Source organism: Pleurodeles waltl, chromosome 9 (genome assembly GCF_031143425.1).
Source record: "Pleurodeles waltl isolate 20211129_DDA chromosome 9, aPleWal1.hap1.20221129, whole genome shotgun sequence".
Classification (NCBI taxonomy): domain Eukaryota; kingdom Metazoa; phylum Chordata; class Amphibia; order Caudata; family Salamandridae; genus Pleurodeles; species Pleurodeles waltl.
In genome coordinates, this window is record NC_090448.1 from 240,246,350 (window position 1) to 240,269,045 (window position 22,696).

General features: G+C 42.2%; 1 protein-coding gene across 1 annotated transcript in view; it reads right to left on the reverse strand.

Moving 5' to 3' along the window:
• LOC138259127 (haloacid dehalogenase-like hydrolase domain-containing 5) overlaps positions 1–22,696 on the reverse strand; it is a 96,477-nt gene that overhangs the window by 21,754 nt on the left and 52,027 nt on the right. The gene's annotated exons all lie outside the window — the stretch shown is intronic.

Here is a 22,696-nt window from a genome sequence, read left to right on the forward strand (position 1 = left end):
AGATCCGTTCTTAATCTAAAAATGTGGACATTTGATTCAATTTAAACTAGGCTTGTATAAATACCCTATCACAAACTTTTTTAGCTACAGTCTTCGCAAGGTGATCCAGGTACCATTCAACAAGCAAACAATAAGTGGCGCCAGGATGTCACAAAAATATTTTCCTATATCTCCCATTTGGTTTACAAATTAGTGTCTCCAAAGAATGTCACCACAAACATTTTTTGTGGCTAGGATTGTAACATTAATGGAGTTAGTTAACATGTGTGCCTCCTCATTCAGTCATCTAGGAGTGTAAATGAATTCATCGTACCTACCGTTTTGTAGACTATATAATATCCTTATGTGTGGGTATCATACAGAGACAAAAGTGTGAATACCAGATTTTAAATTAGCTTTTTCATTGGTAATACTTAGGTACAATGGAAAATAAAGTCATTCTTTCACTGCTGTTACATCATAAAAGGAAACACTCATCCCTCCTGAGTTCCAACGCACGGTTTACAGAGAACCAAGTGAAGTGTCAGATTGGCAGGCGTCTCTCTTCCATCTCATCTGCTTTCTCCTGCCTCTCTTGGGTCTGCGGAGACCCGAGAGAGGTAGGAGAATCTCATATGCCATTGCTGCTAACGCCAGCCTGCACAGACCCTGACTCACAGAAGATACCACACTGGTAGCTGCTCTCAGAGCCTGTTAGCGTGGCAGTGGATCTTGTTTACAATGAGGAGCAAAGCTTCTGGAGGGTTGGGTAAGGGAAGATGCTTATGGGGTGCCAGACGGTAGAAGAAGCAAGGATTTTTCCAATTTGGTACGGGGTGTCAAAAGCTGGATGGGTGTCGGGATTAAAGTTATACTTTGACGATATGGGAGGAGATACGTTTACAGATGGCAGTGTGATGTGCGACAGGGCTCCAGGATTAAGTTTTTTAGGTCTGGTGTTAGAGGCAAACGTTTGATTTTTATCAAATATTAATAACATACTTAGTTATCCCTAAGCCAGCCTTTTTTATCCATTGGTCTTTTCAACCGTCATTCACATTTTGCTTATACAGCATTTACGTATGGGCTAGCCCAGTGCAGGCATTGGATTACTTTATTGTGAGTGAGGGCTTTCTGCTTTTGCACACCTGCCTAAAAATTAGCCCACTTGGGCCTGACGGTGTGGGGAGGGCAATTTTTAACTTTTTTTTTTCTTTTTTTTTTTTACTTTTAGATATTTTTGTGTAAATGCCTGGCAGCTTCAAACATGTTACCAGATTGCGATTTTGTTTTTAAAAAAAATTATTTTGCCAATGTTTGTTTTCAAATTTATTTGCAAGAGTGTGGTAGCTGCCCACAGACTGCTACCGGGCACTTGATCCTTATATTTTAACTACAGAGTAAAGGTCTGTTCTGTATTTTAATCACTACTGTAGTTTTTTAATATGCAAAAGCTAAAATGAAGTTCCTGGGATTAATTAGAGAAGTCCTGAAAAGTTCCCAGGTTCTCAGAGTGCTAAGGTAGCCTATTACAAATTGCGGTGCTATTGGAAGCTGGCCACCTAGCCTGAACTGTCATAAGCCCCTCATTACTGGTGTTTCCCGGTTTGTTTTTTCTGACAGTGGCTTCTGCAGATTGCTGCTGCGGTAGAAGCTCTATGCATCCATTAGCATGAACAGGAAAACTGGATGAAAAGTTCCAAAACACTAAGCTATCAAGGCTCCAACTACTCAAGGGAAGCATCAAGAGTTGCCCCACCTAACATGAATGGAAAACTTTTCATGGTGAGCACCACCATCAAAGTGTTTGTTTTTATAAGACAAAAGCACTGGAACTGGAATCTTTGTGTAAGTGTGTGACTTTTGAGTTGTGATCTTTTGGGTGGGTGGGAGTGCAATGAGCTTCATCCACATTTCATGCTTCCTGTTTGTTGCTGTTTACTTTGCCATTGTGTGAAGAAAACTACCTGTTGCCTGAGGCCACACTTCCTTGCCTCCATCCTGTACAGGTGGAGTGGGGCATTGCCGATGCCATTATTTTCTCTCTATTTGGGTACCTCGATTAGGATCGCATTGTCGATGCCCTGGATCCAAGGTGTACAGATGTGCTCTTGTTGCACTTTCAATTGCATCCTGCCATTTGCATTTGTGGCAACATATTCTTGGACTTTTAGCTTTATGCTGAGTGGAAGATATCTGTGTGTGGGACAGATGCTTACCAACACCCTCTCCCCTCAGTGGCTTCAAATGCAAGGAAATTGAGAAATTCAGTTCAGCTCAAAGTGCTAATGTATTTTTCACTTAAAAGAGGAGTCTTGTATAGGAATAAGTAGCCAATTGGAGCTGGAATGGTTTGCTACTTTTATCTACCTCAGTAAGAGAACCCTGACTGGCATGTAGGCATAGCAAAGCCTTCACTATAACACACTCATCCATTCAACTAGACCCAAGCAGGGCGAGGGCTACCCATTCTTAAAGCAATTCATCAGGTTTAAGAAATGCCATATTAATTCAATTAAAACACAGGAGCAAACCACCACCCCAGTCCCACTGGAGTCAAAACCACAAAGAACAACAAAATATCTACAGCAAGCAGCGAGCAAGGATGCACTACACCAAAAAAGTGGCAGGACATAAAAGCCAAACCACGACATATCACCAAGTTCCGTGCATCCAGCAACATGCTCCGGGAATCAAGTGAAAAACCCAAACTCACTCAGCTGCCAATGCTGGATGAGCACCCTCTTCACACCCATGCCGCATGGCAAGATGCCTTGCCAGTCAGAGAATTGTGCACTCCAAGTACTTTGCAGACCCAACTATGAACAGTTTTAAAAAACATGTCGAGTTTAAGCTATCTCTGCTCAGGAGGTTCATTTCTATCTCAGAGTTAGTGTAATGTAACCAGGTAATAACGTTCCTATTTTCAGCAGTTACAGGAGAGCAGACTCATAGCTCATTCGTGTTTCAACTTCGACCTTTTAAATCTCCTTCCCGCTACCAGCTGTGTTTCTCACATTCTACTGTATTTCCCCGTTCAGTTATAATCGTTTACCTCCCATACGGAGTGAATACTGTTTTTACTTAGCTGAATATCAGCTGGTGGGTATCCTCAAAGGCGCAAAACTTCTATATCTTTAACAGTAGGTTCCAAATAAATGGGCGTACGATAGCATGTGCCATGCAAACACATGGGCAATGGGAATGAGTGTGTGTACCTTTATTCTCTGTAGTCACTGAGCTCTCTAGTTCTTATTTGGTGGGGCTAGCTCATTTTATGTCTTCTTTCTATCTGAGCAAGTTAAGCAGCATTCAAGTGTGTCCTTGAGTATGGCCCCAGGCAGCCACAGTCCATTTCCACTTAATACTCTCCATATGAACACTTTTGACGCATTAAATGTGTTTTTGTGCCGACTGCACTCCATATGGTCACATTTCACATGTGCTGACGTCAAACCAATAACAGCCTATTAATTGTTAGATCTTAAGAGTAAACATAGGAAGTTTCTCTCCATGTTCTGTTACGAAAATGAATTACAGTCTTGGCGGATGAGGCAGGGCATTGTCCCGGCATGCTAAATCTGTTCTGATATCCAAAATAAGGCATTGTTTCTTTCAATACGAATTTTGAGACTTGACATTTGTATTGGCTTTGCCAAAAAGCTACATAACGCTGGTACTGCTTTTGTGCAAAACCGTCCTGGCTCTTACCGGAGATAGTTGATTGGGAGCATTGACCGAATAGCAGTAGCCTTCGCTACTTTACAGAAAACGTTAGCATTGGCCTAGTGAAGATCTTTGTTCTTCTAGGAGGACCCAGGGGAGTACTGTACTTCTGATTGGATCAGTGAGTTACCCTTAGCACCATCATTCTTTTTTTCCCTCTTGATAAGGCAACTGCCGTAGGAGCAACACAGTATTCTGGTTTCTTCCACACTGAAAACTTCAGATAATCAATAGACGATATGGAAATCAAATAGGTCATTCTTGCGGTTGAATGGTTTTAAAAATGAATTATGGCACATAGTTACAGGTGCAAACAATGTTAATATTGATTTTGAAGTGGTTGTACTGTAGAGGACTTGGGTGCTGTTTCTTAATGCTATGTATTAAACTGGTGTTTAATTATAGTTCTCCACCAAATTGGAAGATGGATAGCGGTGGTGAATTTTGATGCATAATGGCTAATCGTGGTAGGGCTGTGCTCACTCCGGTATAATGTGTGCACTAGCCTAATGCAGTAAATGATTACACCACCATAATATTAAAAAAATATTAATATGTGACATATGCATGCCTTCAACCCCTGTTTAACAGCCCTTCTCAGATGTCCTTATTACAGTTGAAATGTGATGCCAGAATGCTTCTTGGCAGCTGCCGAGAAAATAGGCAGGTCACAGAACATAATTAGAGCTATAGCTTAAAAAACGAAAATGAAAACTGGCCTTTCCTTCTTTTGATCTGTATTTCTCAATTAACAATGATCAGAAGAAACAAGATATTAGAGTCATCATGTTTTTGCATGCTGTAGATCTGCATGTTTCCGCCCATTCTGAGCAACAGCAATTCTTCTTAAATGCGGCTTATATTAAACAGATTCAAATAGCTTTATGCAATAAATACTAACGATTTTGGTGTGTTTAATTGTGCCCTACGGAATCTAATTTTATGTCAAGACCGGAGGCTCTATTATGCGTTCTTTTCTTACTTTATTTTAAATAGCAGCAGTCAAGAACTACAGCTCCCAAGAGGAATAGCAACAGGCTGTCCAATGGGAGCAAAAACAGGAACGAAGTTAGGCCAATCAGAAGAGGCCATCAACCATAGAGTGTACCCTTGACTGCAAGCAGCCCTCTTTTCTTGCTGCTCGCAGTCAAGATAAGTATACTCTTTCGGTCTTTCTGTTTATTTAATGCAGTTTGACATGGTAGTGTTGTCTAGTTTATTATTTCCTTACTACTTTATCACTATACTGATATTTGTGCTTGCTGCGTCCCACGGGGTGCCCCCCCCCCTTTCCCCCACACCTCCGTGTACCGTTATGCCCAGCTCGTGCGCCAACCGTCACGCGTTCTATTTGTCCGTACTCCGTTTTCTGACAGCGCGCTTCTGAGCCTTCGCGCGTCTGACAAACGGAGCTCTCCTCATCTTCACAAATCGTTTTTCTTTGCTCGGGACGCTTTCCCGGAAAGCCAGTCCTCTTCGCTCCGCCTGTGCCGGCTCAACTCACCAACTCCTGAACGGCTCTCCCTTCCGTCCCCGCCCTCGGGGAGGAGCCGGGCTCTGTCCTGAGAGCGTGTTGCTCTCGTTAACCCCTTCCTGCCTCACAGTTCCATTTCTCCTTCTGGGTTATTGCTCCTTTATATTTTCACAATGGAACTTGATAGTTCACCTCTGAGACCAGATTCGGAGGAGGAGGAGGAATCTTTCAAACAGGATTTAAATAATTTTATTCAATCTTCAGTAAAGCATGCATTAAAAGCATCAATGGAAAAAATGTATAAAAACATTGAGAATTCGGTTATGTCTATGGTGTCCAATTCTAAGGCCCATTCTGCGGGGGAAAGCAGAAAACAAAAAATAACTACTTTTAAATCAGGTAAAAGGCGCACAATCAGAAAGTGAGCTTGCCTCACACCAGAATGAGGACTTGGTTCCTCCCAGGCCTCCTATGAAGGAGGGGAATACCGCCAAAAAACCGGCGTCATTTTTGAAATGTAAGTCAAAAACGAAAAACATTCCTGCGCCAAAAAAGATAGTTATCTCAAAAAATGTGGACACAGATTATGAGGACATGGACGATTTATCCCAATCTGATAATCCTGATCATACGTTTTCCCCATCTTCTCCTCCTCCAAAACGTATCAAACTTTCTTCTAGTGGTCCCTCCACCAGTGTGGTCGATTCAGACGGTATTCCCATGTTCGATCCGTCTTTGATTCATCATCCCAATTCAACCGAGTGGCTCCCGTTGGACCACGTGGGTGAATATATTTCTTCCCGCTTGCGTCTACCTCTAGATAAACAGACGTGCTCCAAATTAAAAATCGGAGTGTCCCAGACCTTCGTTGGACTCTAACATTACTGTAACCCCGGTCATTGACGAGTCACTTATCACGTTTTTTACCAAATTCGGTAAAGATCCCCGTAAGGGGGTAGACAAGGCCTGGACCACGTGCCAGGATAAACTTCTGGACGTTGTCAGTCCTTTAGCAAGAATTTTCGATTTAGCGGAATCAGCAAGATTGGAGGATTCCCCAATTGACCCCTTGGACCTTTCCCTCTGGACTCAGAGCCTTTTGCCTTCTGGGCAATGCCAACTCGGCAATTATTCATGAGAGAAGCAAGGGTCTCCTCCTCAGAATGGACCCCAAACTGGCTAACCTAGCTACTCGAGATCCCGGCATCCACGCCGATGGCAAACTCTTTGGAAATTCATTTATTAAGGACCTTAGTCGTTTCGTTTCTACCTTTTCGTCCCTGGACAAGGCCCATCTTTAAAAAAGGCCTTCAACCAACGGGTTTTTGCCCGGGCCGGTAGAGATAGGAGCAGCTTTACCAGCCGCGCATACCGGAATCAAGGCTCAAGAGGCTATCCTAACTCCTTCGGATCCTATTCCCAAGAATTTAAACCCCACTTTTACCCCCAAAGATCAAGGGGTTTCCGCAATCGTGGACAATGCTTCTCCAGGACTCCCAATAACCAAGGTAAGCCAACTTTCTGGCCTTCCCGTGGGAGGTCGTCTTCGTCTTTTCCTTCAAAAAAAGAAGTCAATTACTTCAGACCCACTATTCAGGGATATCATATCGAACTCCTTTATCCCCCTCACCAGTCCTATCCCCCACCATTTCCTAAATTCTCCCTAGAAATGTCCTCTCTCATTTCTTTAGAAGTTCAATCCCTATTAAACAAAAATGCCATCCAGTTTTGCACTCCAGATCCTACCGGCTTCCTTAGCTCTATTTTTCTCGTCCTCAAAAAGAACAAAAAACTAAGACCGGTAATCAACCTAAAAGCATTCAAATAATTTGTCGTCTATCGACACTTCAAGATGGAAACCATCATCCATCTCAGGGATATTTTACTCCAATTCGATTGGTTAGTCAGACTAGATTTGCAAGACGCGTATCTGACAATTCCTATTCATCCTTCCCACAAAAAATATTTACAATTCCATTGGGATTCAAAAACTTATCACTTTTCCTCCCTTCCTTTCGGTCTATCGTCGGCACCTTGGTGCTTCACAAAACTTTTGAAACCGGCCGTGGCCTACCTTCGTTCTCTGGGCATCAGACTTATTATCTATCTCAACGATATCCTTATCATGCACCAGAGCAAGTCTTCCCTTCTATCCCATCTCCAGATAACATCCACCCTCCTCACAGATCTCGGTTTCCTTATAAATTGCGAAAAATCCGTGGTGATCCCTTCGCAACAAATAGAATTTCTGGGCTTCCAGATAGACTCCGTATCGGCCTCTCTTTTCCTTCCTCGTGCCAAAGTCTCCGCAATCAAAAAGGAGCTGGTACTGACACTTCAAAAAGACTCTCTTTCCCTCAGAGCGCTTGCAAGAGTCGTCGGCCTTCTCTCCTCTTCGATACAGGCCATTTTTCCAGGTCCACTTCACTATCGCGCCCTCCAGCATCTCAAAATCCTTCATCTCCGCCGAGGTTTGGCTTTTTCCGACCTTGTGTCTCTAGATCAAGAATCTCAAATGGAGATTCAATGGTGGATATCCCATTTAGAGGCTTGGAACGGCAGAGCCATCTTCCCCTCTGTGCCCGATCTTGTGTTAGAATCAGATGCAAGTCTCACGGGCTGGGGCGCCCCCTGTGGTTCGATATCGACTGGAGGTATATGGTCCGCAGAGGAGTCCAGATTGCACATAGATTGCAAAGGAGCCCGCAAGAAGCTCTAAACAATCAGAAGCTTTACAAAAAACAGAGCAAGATGCTCCATCCTACTCCGTATGGACAATATCTCCGCGGTTCGTTATATCAACCACTTAGGAGGCACAAGGTCCAGACCCCTAGCACTTCTGGCCAAGAGTCTCTGGGAATTTTGTCTGTCCCACAAATTTTCCCTTCTGGCCGAATATCTTCCAGGTTCCTTGAATTCCAATGCAGACTGGCACTCGCACCATCTCACGGATTCAAGCGACTGGAAACTACACCGTTCAGTTTTTCTCCAAATCAAAAGAAAATGGGGGCCTTTGTAGATAGAACTCTTTGCATCCAGACTCAACACTCAGCTGCCACATTTCTTCAGTTGGCGTCTGGACCCTCTAGCCATCGCTACGGATGCTTTCCTCCAAGATTTGTCCAGGACCTTCAATTATGCTTTCCCTCCTTTCATTCTGATCAACAGGGTTTTGAATCAGGTCAGACGTCAAAAGGCGTCTCTTGTTCTGGTAGTTCCTTTCTGGCAATCACAAGTCTGGTTTCCACCTCTCCTCGAGCTAACGGTGGACTTTCCAATCTTTCTCCTGTCGTTTCCGTCCCTTCTCCTGGATCCTTTCGGACGTCCCCACAATCTCATTCTCAACAAATCACTAACCCTGATGGCTTGGAACATTTCCGGTCTCCCCAACAGTCCTTCACTATTTCGGCAGAAGCTTCAGAGTTCATCAATAACGCACAAGACGAGCCTACAGATCAGCTTGGTCTCTTTGGTCAGGCTGGTGTGTGGGGAAAACGTGCCAATCCCTTTTCAACAGATTTAAATTTAATTATCAATTTTCTGGCTGCCCAGGCGGGTATAGGTAAATCCTATCGGACAATAAACCTTTATAGATCTGCGATATCCATGAACCACGCGAATATTGATGGCAATCCAATCGGAAGCCATCCTTTAATATGCCGTCTCCTAAAAGGTGTGAAACTGTTGAGACCTCCAACTGCCAAATATTCCCAGGTCTGGGATGTTTCCCTTGTCTTAAATTTACTCCTTTCCTGGTCGGACAATTCGAACCTATCGCTCAAAATGCTTTCTGCCAAGCTTACTATGTTACTGTGTTTGATTTCTATCAAAAGGGTGTCGGATGTTAAGTCCTTAGACGCGTCCGCCCGTCAGTTTTTACCCTCAGGTGTTCTGTTCCATATTTCTAAACGCACCAAAACTAATTTACATTCTGTCTTCTATCCTTTCTTTCCTAACAAACCAAAACTGTGCGTAGGTCTTTGTTTAAAGGAATATGAAAAAAGAACTGGTGACCTGAGAACGTCCTCTTCCAATCAATTGTTGATCTCTTTTCGTAAACCACACAACCCAGTGTCTTCTGCAACTTTGGCTCGTTGGGTTAAATGGATTATGTCCCTGGCGGGGATTGATACCTCCGTTTTCGGAGCCCATTCTTCCAGGGGAGCTATGGCCTCCAAAGCCTTCGCCCTGGGGTCCAGTTTAGAGGACATTCTCAGGTCAGCGGATTGGTCTAACGACAATGTTTTCAAAACTTTTTATTGTAAACCTGTTAGAACTACCTCTTCTTTGGTTATTGACAAGCTTTAAACTCGCATAATAGAGCCTCCGGTCTTGACATAAAATGTAGATTTTCCTAGTCATTTATGACGGAAAGTCTTAATTTTATTAAAGACACAGGCGAATATTATCCCACCGCAGTACCTTTATTAATATGTACTTTCTGTCTCCCTGCCAGCGACTCCTGCATTGCCTCCAGCTTCCGGATAACACCACTGGCTCCATCCCCTCTGTCTTCAAAAAGAAACCTCTGGATTTCTCCCAGCAATTTCCTCAGGATCATCTTCCTCCTTCAACGACTTCTCGGCTCATCGATGTGGTTCAAGACTTTTGTTCCGTTTCTTTAGCTTTGGCAATTGTTGGTCTTATTTACCCACTGTTTTATGACTCCATTTGACTAACTCGCTCAAGAAAAGAGGGCTGCTTGCAGTCAAGGGTACACTCTATGGTTGATGGCCTCTTCTGATTGGCCTAACTTCGTTCCTGTTTTTGCTCCCATTGGACAGCCTGTTGCTATTCCTCTTGGGAGCTGTAGTTCTTGACTGCTGCTATTTAAAATAAAGTAAGAAAAGAACGCAGAATATTCGCCTCCGTATCTTTAATAAAATTAAGACTTTCCGTCATAAATTACTAGGAAAATCTACATTGTATTCTTCAGGTATGCAACATCCTATCGCTTTTATATAACAGAGCAAAGAGTAAAACACCAAGGACTTAAGCAGTTTATGGGAAGGGTAATATTGTGACCATGTATTATAAGGAATAAAGTTCCCACATGCCATACATTGTTAAGAAATTGCAAGTCACTGCGGAGTTACATGACTTTATAAAAGGAACTGGCCTAACCCCATGGGGACTTGCAATATATTATAGGGTATGGCAGGAAGTAGTTTATTCCATATACATTGTGGATATTTTTGGCATAATTACTTCTGAAGTGCGAGGCCACAGCCTGTAAGATTGGTATCACTAGTCTGCATCCATCCACTCACTCAGTGATCTATTCAGGTACACAATAGATTCATCCAAGCAGCTATCTCTACACTTAGGTATTCAACTAATCAGAAACTTTAACCCTATACTTATACATAGTCACTCATTCATTCATCCACCAACTCATCCATCTAAACATTAATTTATTATTCCAATCATCCACTCACCCTACCAAGCACACACAATCAACTATCAATAAAGAATCATTTTAACTCCTAAACTAAACAGACTTGCTATGACAGTGCGTGCCAAAAGTTGTATTTAGGCGGAGAGGGCTGAAATAGGCAAGGCCATGCTGTGTAACATGAATTTGACCCTCACTGCCTATGTGATGTCACTTGGAACCCCTCAGTGAAAAACCAACCCATTGTTGATAGCTACCAATCTACAATTCTACGTTTAATGTTGTGTATGCTGTAAAGAAGACCAACAGCTGACCACAAAGGTTAGCCATCTACTCCCTATAATCCAGCCTTCCTTGCCATAGCAAAATCTTACAAAAGGAGGTCACAAGAAACCGCCAAGAATTCATTGAACTAAAGCACACTGGCCATAGCCATTGAATTGGGTTAAGGTTTGCTAGAGAAACTGAATCATGCCTGGCTAATTTCTGAGTAGAACTACCACGCTACTTGTTCAAAAAGACTATCAGATTTCACAATTCATGATCGTTCAACAGCCTACAGAACTGCAGTCCTTGTTGTGCTGCTGAGAAGCCTTATAAGGTGGGCTTATGCTAATGGGTCTGTCTTAGAGTGGACCTGATCCAGCCTCCAATTACAGCTAACAAGTCCAGATTGCATGGAGATGTGTTGAAAGCCGTAAAGTTCGTTCCTCTACTGTTCAACAGTTACGTGCACCTTTTAACACAATCCTCAGATTAACCGATCCAAAGTCACTACCAGCTGGAAAACAGGCTGGGGAGCCCGGGAACATCACCACATGTCCGTATCTTGTGTTCTATTGGATAAAAGTTCTTCCTACTCATGAATACGATCAAGAACAAGATCCTGCTGCTGGGAGGAGCAGACCTCGCTGCAGTGATTAAACCAAGTGTGAGTGCGGGCAAAGTGAGACAAAGCTTAAATCACCAACCGGCCACTGAGGATATATTGAGCCTAGTGGGACCTGTGAAGAACTGTTCCATATTTCATAAGTCCTTGGGAAATGTGGGTTTTATAGTACTGCATTAAATGTACCCAAACACCTCATTAAATATGAAATGCTGAAAACAGCCAGGGTATAGTTATGGCTAGGTCTAACTCTACAAGGAAAGGTTATGAGAAACATTGGCACCGCTAGGCAAAATCTGCACAAAATTAAACAGTAAATATTTTGGCAGATCTACTTTTGTGTAGATCCACCTGGGAGGAGAAAGTGAAGGGCAGGTATAAAAAAATAAATACAAATAAACGTTTTCCACTTTGACAACCATATTATCATCTGCTCTCCATTACAGCAAGAACTGCTGAACAGAATCACACTAAACCTGTAATAAAAATAGACCTTTACTGACCAGCGTACCACTGCTTGATCTGTTGTAAATCTGTTCAGTAATTTAAGAAATTAGCATAAAAAAAATAAAAAATAAAAATAAAAATTGTCGAGCATGCTTCAAAGGCATAATTTTAGAGATATCTGGATTGTTAATATGTGGATCCGGATCCTGAAATTCTTCAATGATAGATTTTACAAATAAACTAATCCCGTTGGAAAAGGGGCACTTTATACTTTCAGCCAATAAGGTATTTGCAAATCCTCATAGGATACCAGCAATTTCATGGTCTGTCAACGACTGAAAATTTGAATTGCATCACAGGATGCCAGGCATTGAAGCCAGTATTCTGAAAAAAAATGTAAAAGATGGTAAAAGGTGCTGGGGACCCTCTTGTGGCCCCAGAAAGGGATAAGAGGAAAAAGAGACCTAGAAGGGCGGCTACTGCCCCAATTTTTGTTTTTTTAATATGCTCTTGTTTTTTCACGGGATTCACTGAATCAGTTTCATGCTTTGAATCTGAGAATTTGTGAGGAGATTGTGAATATTCTTTAAATGTAATATCAGGGGTAGAGAGGGCCTTAGGTTGAGTTTAAGAATATTCCAAATACACAACCTTAGTACACTTCTACAAACTGCCTCGTTTGCTCAGGCTTTACTGCCTACAAAGATGTGTTCAGGTGGCACCTCAAGCTGGCAGGGATACCGGCCTCAACTTTTGACCTCCTTCAAACTGCCCCAATCCACGGTTTTCGCATTAGTGAAGAAATAGAAATATATCCTTCAATTGAGTCACCTCGCCAAACAGTAGCCGTTAATGATTTTTTTTTTTTTTTTTTTTAATGTAACCAAGTGGTTTTAATTGCCCGCAAGAAAAGTTTGATGCTATTTAAAATCAAATCTAATAAACCTTTGCGAAAAATCTCGCTTAAAGTCTTGGAAGCAGTGCTGCCAAAATTAAAATATTACACGTCTGCAACAGAACACCCATTTAAAAAACATCTCATTTGTATAGCATTACTGTCCTGTCATGAAATATTGGATTATTTTAATACGTCACACTTTCTTTTGCGTTGCCTTTGTAGTGCGTTTTGAAGGGCCGGCTTTAGGGCGGTGCAGCCGCACCGGGTGCTGACCTGAAATTAGAAGCGCTGACCTCAGGGGGGCGCTGTGTTTAGCAACAACTTAGAAACTTACCATTTAAAAGCACCTGCTGAAATGCTCCTTGTGCGTCCAGCCTTCAGGAAGCAATTAAAATGTCAAGATACCTCTGGAGATTATTGTTCCTGCTGCTAGGGAGAGAGATGGGAGTTTTGTCTAGCAGCATAAAGTAGTGTAGAGGGTTAATATTCCTGCTGCAAAGAAGATAACTATATTTATTGCGGATACCTAGGTGGATAAATAAAGCTAGCCTTTACAAGCGCTTTAAAACAAATAAATGTATGTGAGACGGGGGCCACATTTGCCGGGTGGCAGTGTGGGAATTCGAGGAAATGGTCAAGGGGTGAGGGGGGGCGCCAAAAAAGATGGCTGCGCCGGGCGCCACCAGCGCTCAAGTCAGGCCTGTTTGATTATAATCACAAAACACGAGATAAAATATCTCTGGAAAGTTCAAGTAAACTGTGCTCAGAAGAATACACTGTGAAAACGCAAACACTGCAAAACCAATAAGTAGCACACTTCACCTTGTGACCGTCAGTGAGTGACGCACTTTCAGCCACTCAGACGTAAATATCCAGGACAGCTATATGTAGACGTGCTCCGCATTTCTTCAATGGGCACTGAGCCAGAAATGGTATGTGAATGACGTAACCTTTACATGTGTTCATCCCTCTGCAATTCGCACGTGCTCTGGTCCTTCAAGAGAAGGCCAGCAGTAGTCTGGCTACCTCTGACAGTAGAGGTCACGGCCTTAGGAGGTGCACAGAAACCCTTCTCTGGGCAGTGTTGCTTCACGCTGCTGGGAGACGTGAACAGTGACGCCTACATTTTACATTCGGTGTTAATTTTAGGGTATGCCCTCCACCTATTCGCAAAGTCACAAATCTGTTCTCTTGCCTCATAATTGAGTAAGGAACATAAACATGGCCAGTAGGCCCATGCATGTGCATTCAGGGTTAGCTAACTAGGGTTAGTCAGGTACTTCCCTATGGTGCTACTAGTACTGGCCTAGTGAACCCTGGTGTCATGTGTCGTGAAGGAAGCAACAGAAATGTGTCTAAACAGCGCTTTGAGAGCCCTATTCACTACCTGCAGTCCCCACTCGTCACCCTCTCTCATGCACAGGTGCCTTCCTATAAAACCTGAAGCCTACCGAGTAGGTATTTGGATTAATATTTTTCCTCCAAGACAGTTACACTATTTCCCACAATTTTAATTGATGGGAGCTTTGCGCAAGCAGAAATTGTCTTGCAGTTACTGTGTGCAACGGTCGTGAGAGATTTTTTCTGTACAAACAAGTCTCTCATTATGGAGTGTGACTCTGGTAGCCAAGGTACACCTTTCTGTCTGTCAAAAGTCACTCAAGATTCCCACAAAATGAACTTCATCTAATAAGCGCCATGAAGTTAAAACTTGACACCAGTGACTTGTGAGCTCTCCTTATCCACGGAAGGATAATAACCTCCAAGACTAAGGGCCTGATTACAACTTTGGAGGAGGTGTTAATCCGTCCCAAATGTGACGGATATACCACCAGCCGTATTACGAGTTCCATAGGATGTAATGGACTCGTAATACAGCTGGTGATATATCCGTCACTTTAGGGACGGATTAACACCTCCTCCAAAGTTGTAATCAGGCCCAAAATCCTTCTATGTCCTGCCCGCCTCTGCTCCCTGAGCCTCTCAGTCACTTCAACATCCCACCAACATTCTATCTAAAGGCACACACGATAGAAGGGGGGGGATGGGGATGTACCAAGTGAGAAAGGGGAGAGGGATAGGAAAAGACATAAGACACTAAGATAACAATTACGCTAGTACATCTTTCATGTAGATGTTCTCTAATTGTCGAAACTGTAAAAAGTCTTTTACTCCTACTTCACCTAATTAATTTATTTTTTAAACATGGACAACTTCAATTTAAAAAAAAAGATGGTACTGTGGGTTAAGAGGGGGCACCAAAGTGCTAGTATCAAAGATAGCTGTCCGTAAGTGCGGCTAGAGGCCAACATTTATCATCATCCAAAGAACTACGACACTTAGGGGTCATGAGTTATCTGAAATGCTTATGAAACTGCCCCAGGTCTTGTCTGATTTGAAATAGCCCACCTTGAGTCCTGTGTAGTAGAAGCAGGTGGCTGGAACTGCCAGCCCCGCAAGGACTCAAAATGCCAGCCACTTTCGTGCTGGGTGGTGCCCCTGGTCCCATGGGGGATTGTGCAGGGATCCACTGCATGGCCTGGAAAGGGGCAGCCGGATGAGAGTGGCTGGCATTTTGGCCCTAGGTCCCTGTCCTAGTGGACCTAGGGTGAAAGACAAGTGCCCAGCGTCAACATCAGTGCAGTGGGACACAAGAAAGAGCAAGGCATGATGTATGCCAGGTACTGGAGAGGCGGCATCTTAGGGCCTCTGGAATTCATTGTGCCCTTAAAAGCAGCACAAATTTGTAAGCCATGGGAAGGCATTTTGCTAATAAAGGGAGGACAATGCTGTGAAAACTAAGGGGGGGGCATAGTGACAGCCATTTGTGTGTGCATTGGATGTTAAACTTGAGGTGCACAAAAAGGAACAAGAAAATAAAGAGCGACCTCCCTGCAAATGATCCCGGACTAGTGTGGGCAACCAGGATCACGATCATGGCACAGCTTTCAGGCTGATAGTCCTCAAAAGTAAGCTAGGCTAGTGTCCCGTTGTCAAGGCAGCATAGATTGTGCCCTAATAAATGGGTTAAACGTCATGTTTCTGATCACTACGAATATAAGGACATGTTACACTAACAGTGATCTACACCCCTCTATTTAAAAAAAGAAATAAATAGGTTCTTGCATTGAATATAGGTAAATGGGATGCCAAGTAGGCCAAGATGCAATTTAAAACCAAAAGTGCACATAAATAGACAGATCCAGACTGCAACCAGGGCAAGATGGACACAACTGACCAACAACCCAATGAAGACAGCCCACACATCAAATCCCTTCTGAGAAGCATGCAACAAATATGGAGACAAAGAGTGCCGAACCACAGAACAAGCACCATGGCACTGAAGATTGACTAACAGGTAGCTGAGCAGCGTAACTCAGATGTGGAAGATGAGCTAGAAAATAACAAGAGAAATGGCTCTATATGGACAAGGTACTCTCCATCTTTAAAGTGAAGTGTAAGGACTTAGAAGCCAGATCAAGAAGGAACAAGCCCCGCATTTTGGGCAGAAGCACACAACTCTGGCAAAATGAAAGCCTGTGTAGAAAATATGCTTAGCTCACTGTTTGCAGAGTATAACTTTCCAGATTGTTGAATGTGGAAAGAGCACAACACTCTGTAGCCACTAGGCCTCCACCAGGAGCTCATGTCAGAAAAACAGAGCCGAAACTTGCAAGAGAACAAAGAGACCTTCAGTAGGAACGTTGTGGTATATCTCTATAGCCTGATTTTACTCAGACAGTTCAGGAGACAATGAAAACATGAACATCTGAAGAAGAAAAAAATGATAACTAGAGATACCATATCTAATGCTCTACCTGGGTGAGGCTGAGAATTAGGGGCCAGATGTAGCAAAGGGTTTTTACCATTCTGTGTCAATGGGAAAATGTGTTCGTACATATGGCCCTACATGTGGTGGCAAACAACTTATATTTGCCAGTCCCCAACAGTCCTCAGCACTTTTGGAAAAACTGAAACAACTGAACAATGGAGCCCAGACACGCGGAGAAGCACATATACAGCCAGCCAGTGATGCAGAAGAAGACAAATGTGGTGCACTACAGAGCCACACCACTTAATGGTACTCTTAGACTTATAGTAGTGCATGCGTTTATGGAAAGAGTATTGAAAAGGAAGGGTATTGGTGTGTTGGTGGAGAGACACCAACACACCAATCGTTAGATGGGCACACAAAGGGAATGACAGGGTTTGTTAATTGTTTGATAAACATAAACCCTATGTTAATGGACAGTGTAATTAAATTTAGCAAAACTCAGGCACACATTCTTTTTGTAGCTATACAATCGTTGCCTTTGGCAAGCCAAGCTCTAGCTTGTGCAACAAAATTAATGAACCCAACGAGCCCCGGACTGAATATAAATGAAGAACAAAAATGCTGTATCTGTTTATTGTTACTATATATCCTACTACTATCAAAGCGGTGTTCAGCCTGAGGTTACAGTTTGGTAATATCCTTACACAAGATGGTAACGATTTGACTGGTGAACTATTGTAATGATCTTGGCTGAAATGTCAATTGTTGTTATATTCTCTTAAAAAAAGTAAATACATTTAAAAAAAAAGTTCTACAGGGTGAAACGGACAACAAAATCTACTTTAAGCCAGCGTAATTCTGCGCCAAAAATGTTTTTTGTTGGAAAATCTTCCACAAATACCTTTTTTGCTGGTCAAGAGCTGTGTAAAATATACAAAATTTGCTTTTTTTTTTTTTAAGTGTAATAGTTATGAACTTCTTACTATCCTAATGTTGTTGTTAAAATTACACTCACTCCAATGCCAGATACCATCTCTCTCCCAATATCTGGTGCACTCTTGTGTTTCTTGAATTTCATTAACAAGTTTTTGTGTTGATCAGATTTCATGCCATAATCGCCCACTAGTACACTGCATACTCATGTGTTCTTCTCTTTCACATAATTACCATATGCATTCAGCACCTCGAAGATATCATGAGTGTTTTCCTTCCATCCCAAATGAAAAGAAAAAAAAAGAAACACTTGTTCCCAAGCCATACGGTCAGGCCTTGTTACTGTCCTTTTTCCCTGCCTGTTTTCAATCTTGTACACTACCATTCCTATGTAAACATTTCTCCAGAAAACAGAACAATTCACTCAGCGGTCTTCTAGACATAGGGTTAAATTTAGAGTTTAGTGGACAAGTACTCCACCACAAACGTGACAGACCACCTTATTACAATTACCATGAGATAGAATGCATTTTAATGAGGCAGCAGGATACTCATTAAATTTGGACTGGAGTGACTCGTCTGCAAAACTCTAAATATGGCTCTTTGTCTGCATATGAGAGTTTCTGGTGCTGCATTTTGCCATATTTTGTAGGACTCCACTTTTTCAAATGTTTCTGAAATGAAGAAGCTGAAGCAAGGCTCATTTGCTTGACATAATACACAGTAGCTGTCACCACATCGTAGCTATGGTTAGAATTCCACTTTACATTGAAAGTGCATTTTCTATTTAAATTATACACATTCAACAGGCAGCAACAACACTTGTGTAGCCATGGGTAGGGTCAACTTTCCATTGAAAAGCTATTTTTGTTTTCTTATTGAATTTAGCGCTGCTCTATAAATATGCATACATCTTCCCAAAAAAATTGATCGGTTGGCGACATAGCACTTCCAATACATAGCATATAATTAAAGTAGGATTTTGTATGGGCCCGACCCATCTCCATGAGTGGATGGCTTTGATGTCATTCTCAGTGTTTGCTCTTGATTCAATGATTTTCCTCCCTATTCTTGTTTGTGTCCCACCCTTGAGCATTTCATGCTCTGTGCTCACGCTATCATGCATGCTCCTTAGCTTTTAGATGCTTCCTGCCCAATGTTGCCAGACCATTCACAACCTTTTTTGCTCTCCTCATGCATTTTTATACTCTAACATTTGGATTTACTGTTCTAATGTCACCATTTGCCATCATGCTAAGGTATTAGATTAAACAAAGATGTCATTAGTTTGATGCATGCCCGTCACAGTACATGTGTGTAACCTGCGAATGCACATGTACAGTGACACATGGAAGTCTTGATATGGCAGGCTCTTTGTGTGCATCTTGATGAATGTACTTGTATGCCGGTGCCAACAATCATTGGCAAAGGTAATTGTTTACCTATTTAGAGCGGACATATCCGCTTTTTCAATACTTGTTTGCCTTGCTAACATTTTTGGCCCACTCAACAAATCTACAAAAACTTTCCTAAAAAAATTAACAAAAAAAAGAAACGATCACCTGATTTGAGATTGGTTTCATTTGGGAACCACAAATACAAAGCATTGGCAAAGCCTCTATGTCTCGCCTATGGGAGATTAATTGGAGTGGTCAATGTTGTTAGCCATGTTTTCTCTTTTTCTGTCCTTTTCCTCCTCCCATCTTTGTTTTTGCTTGTCACATATTTGCTTTCTTTTATTTTCCTTTGCCATCTTTTCCATCCCGCTTTAATTATTTCCCTGTTTCTTTCAGACTCCTTCCATTCATAAATGTTCCATTTCTCGCCGTCTAGTTCCTGCTCTTTCTTTTTACGTTTTGTTATCTGTATTTATCCCACCCCTCCAACCTTCTTGCACAGCACTAATGCAGAAACTGTTTCTTGACACTGAAGTATAAGATCTATCTGGCTGCTACATCTGTTCAGAATTAGGGGATTGCAAACGCTCACTCAGATATTGCATGCGCAGTAGACACTGACATTTTGGCATACATCACTGAAACAAGAAGGCGCACAACTGAGAGCTATTGTATAAAAGTACAGACAATAGTGAATTACATTTGTCAGTAGTCGCATCTCATCAGTTATTGATCTATGCATTGTTTTTGCAGATCCTACATGGACGCTATTGAAGCAGCAGTCACTCAAATTTCCATCAAAATACTTCCTACTGGAAGAGGGAGCCAATTTTGGAGAGTGCCATTGTAGATTTTACTTGTGCTCTCTCGTTCACTCCAGCTTCCTCCTTGGGAGTTACGAGTGATCTGCGGTTTCCTATTCAGAGCAATTGGTTGGATTACCTACAAACTATTTCAGGGTATAAACATTCCTGTCAACAATACTTTTATTCCTGGTATACCCTCTGATTACCTAACTTCAACTCAACACCTCATCCGACATCTCAGGCTCACATACGCGACATCTCTACAACCTGCTGCTTCTCGCACACCACAAAATGTAATCATTAATTAACAGATATCATTTATTTTCTATAAATTGTGCCCGAGCTGTAGACAGCAAAAAGGCAGATGATTTGATGCAGCAGAAAAAGAGCAACCAGTTACGCGCTGTTAAAGGTGACAAATGGGTCTTTTTGCAATTTATACATTAATGGGTTTAGTAAACATTTGTTCAATGACCAATTAGTGGAACAAGAAGACATCTGGTCGACATCTAATCCTAGCTAAAGTGATAATCCATTCCAATTAAAAAATCCCTTAAACTGTTTCTGGTGTATAGAAGAGAAAGCTGCTTATAACATCTAACTGCTAAACAAGGCTTATTTCCCACGGTGGTCACTGTTTTTATTAAAACAGCCTTCATATGCTCATTCAAAAATAATCGTGAGTTTAAAGGGTTCAATGAATGAGTAAGACCTCAAGCAGGATACGAACAAATGCTCACAATAAACTTCTCTTCCATAAACAAAAGCCAGATTAAATTAGGTCTTCCATACCCCATAGGAAATACTGATGAAAGCCTCTGAAAGAGTAGATGAGTATCTATCATTTGTTTATGGGCTATTGAAGAAGACCGTATGTTCACAGATAAAGTGCATTCCCAAGACGTTGGTACTTTTAGAATCAAAGTATACATGTGGTGACCATTTACATAAACGTACTTTCCACTGTTGCTTGTCATTGAAAACTTAGCAAGAGACGGTACACTTCAGGTCAGGCTCGATGCTCTCCATCCTAGCACTTTTAGAAGACTCTAGGAAGAAGGACTAAAAAGACAGACATCCCAGTCGCCAATCTAATCTTAAATGACACTGGTGGTACATCAAATCTACACTCAGTTATGGAAACATCCCATGTGTGTTGTTGAATATGAAATTGCTGTGCCTGTGTGAATCTATAAATCACGGACATAGTACACAGAATTTCTATTCCTCTTCTTATTTGTCAGCAGGGCCTGACTGACAGTAGTGGGCATCTGGAGTTTTCCCGGGAGGCTGGGGGCCAGTTTTTCAGAGGTGCTGCAATGTCAGCCCCCAGCAACAAAGGCAGCAGTGCCTTGCACTTGCAATGCCTACCGCCCCCTCGACTCAGGGCTGGTCCAACAAAATTGCCAGTGCTGCTTTGGGTTCCCAGTCCAACCCTATTCGTCAGGTGTACTCAAAAGGGACATTTCCACAGGCAATGTGTGTGTGGGGGGGGGTGAGAGAAAGAGAAATAATAAATAATATCAAACACTGTCCTTGTGAGGACCGGTGCATTAGGAGGATCGTCCCCATAGTGTGTTTAGGTAGTTTCAAGCATGTGCATAAAAAGAAATTTAAAAGTGCAGTTATATTTGCCTCAGTCTGCTTTATAACCTTCCCTACTATCAAAGCGCACTTGGAGTTATAATAGTAAATGCACACTTCATTACGGTTAGTGGCCGGTCCTCATAATTATAGGTATGTCAAGGTGGGGGAGGGGGTCACTGAGGGGGGCCTTTACCAGGTATTTTCTTTTTCTCTCCAGACCAATACCTGCTCAAAATGATCCGAAGTCTTTGCGTACACGCCGGCAAAGGGAGCGTTAGTTAAGCTCCAGAAACAAAACTTCCTTTTTCTCAAAGATAACAATGATCATAAAGGGATCTGAGGGAAGCTTCATTCTGAAGACTTTCTTAGCCAATGGGAATGTTTACGTTTTCGAAATTAACGTTTAAGATAATAACGGATTCTGGTTATTATTGGATGATTATGAAAATATTTCTACACAGAACTCGATCGGAATAATTTTGTTTTGTTTGAACCATATACATTTTGAAATCAAACTTATAAGCCCTGAGGAAGTCAGTGAGATTATCCTCTCGCATGACGAAACACGTGTTGGCTGTTGGTTCTTGGATGTTGGTTCTTGACCACTTACAAGGAGAACAATACCAATCAATAAACTGAAGAATGGATTTAAGCTGCTGACTTTTGACTACATTTGTATTCTGCAAATCTGCATTACAAGAAGAAGACACCATACTATACGGACACTAAAGTCGCTATCATTTGCACGTGTGCCTTGGTCTATGTGTATTTTGTGGGTTTCTCTCCTAGAGACTTTGGAGGAGTTGGGAGGACCCTCCTCCACAAGCACCGGGTTTCTAATATTAACCTATATTTATGATTTGGTGATATGTCTGTGAGAGCCTAGTCCCATAGCCTCTTCCCCCCTTCCTGTTCTTTACTTACGACCATACACAAACACACAGGGGGGAAACAAGGACTACGGGCAGGGACTATGAGTAAGGGTGCACCTTCATGTGTTCAGCGCGTGGAGCGACACTGGGGCTCAGGAGACTAGACAGTGCCACGGAACCCTTATTATTACTGTATTGGATAATTCAAATGGCAGCCAAGAACCAAATCCCTTCTTTGCCTGCATTCTTGCACTAGCGCCCATGACACACTGCCGTTGCCCTTGGACTATTACATTTCTACATCAACCGTTATTCTCTTTGCGGCCTGGTACGGGGGGGGTGGGGGCAGCTTAAAACAAAAGAAGAAAAATAAATAAATGTAAGTGTGCAAATGTGTCATGACTTATCCAGCTGAGTTTGATCGGTAAATAAAAACATTTTAAACTATGAAGATGAAAGAGCACTTTTGTTTGTGAAGTGGAAGGGGTGGCCCAATTTGCAGCCTGGATCGCTCTCTC